General features: G+C 30.9%; 1 non-coding gene across 1 annotated transcript; it reads left to right on the top strand.

The window, feature by feature from the left end:
* The first annotated feature begins 351 nt into the window (after nucleotides 1-351).
* Nucleotides 352-425, top strand: TRNAL-CAA (transfer RNA leucine (anticodon CAA)). The gene has a single exon. It is a non-coding gene; the product is annotated as a tRNA-Leu (tRNA).
* The last annotated feature ends 507 nt before the right edge of the window (nucleotides 426-932 follow it).

The raw sequence follows: 932 nt of genomic DNA on the forward strand, positions 1-932 counted from the left end.
CATGCGTGAGGATCGGAGAACTCACGCTAAGAAAAAAAACTCGTGCGGTCGATCTCCCTTCTCCTCATCACGCATATATATATATATATATATATATATATATATATATATATATATATATATATATATATATATATATGCAGACAAGGCAAATGAAGTGTGGGGCTCGTTTGACAAACATATTAAGGAAGCCAACAGCCACCGAAACCAAGGTGCATAGGGGAATGTTTCTATTTTTTTTTAAATATCTAGTGCCAATCAATAAGTTTTTTTTGTGGCGCTGGTGAACACTCTCAAGGTTCGCTTACACGCAAAACATAAACACCCACGAAAGCAGCAGACTGGGCAGCCGTCGCCGTAGCTCAGTTGGTAAGAGCACCGGACGCAATATTCGGAGGTCGTGGGTTCGGATCCCACCAGCGGCATGGTTGTTTTTTCTGCTGCTTGATAAGTAATTTTCTTTTTAAAAAAGTAATTGATTGGCACTAGATATTAAAAAAAAATAGAAACATTCCCCCATGCACCTTGGTTTCGGTGACTGTTGGCTTCCTTAATATATATATATATATATATATATATATATATATATATATATATATATATATATATATATATATATATATATATATATATATATATATATATATATATATAAAGATGGAAACGCTTCATTTAGCCACAGATTTATTTTGAGGACAGAGCCTGAGAAAGGACAGGCTCTGTCCGAAACATGACTCAAAATAAATCTATGGCTAAATGAAGCGTTTTCAACTTTGAATTTTTGCCTCTAGCAACCAAATACGTTTATCTCTCTATAATATATATATATATATATATATATATATATATATATATATATATATATATATATATATATATATATATATATATATATATATATATATATACATATCTTGATACATATCCCCAAC

This window comes from Amblyomma americanum, chromosome 1 (assembly GCF_052857255.1).
Source record: "Amblyomma americanum isolate KBUSLIRL-KWMA chromosome 1, ASM5285725v1, whole genome shotgun sequence".
Classification (NCBI taxonomy): domain Eukaryota; kingdom Metazoa; phylum Arthropoda; class Arachnida; order Ixodida; family Ixodidae; genus Amblyomma; species Amblyomma americanum.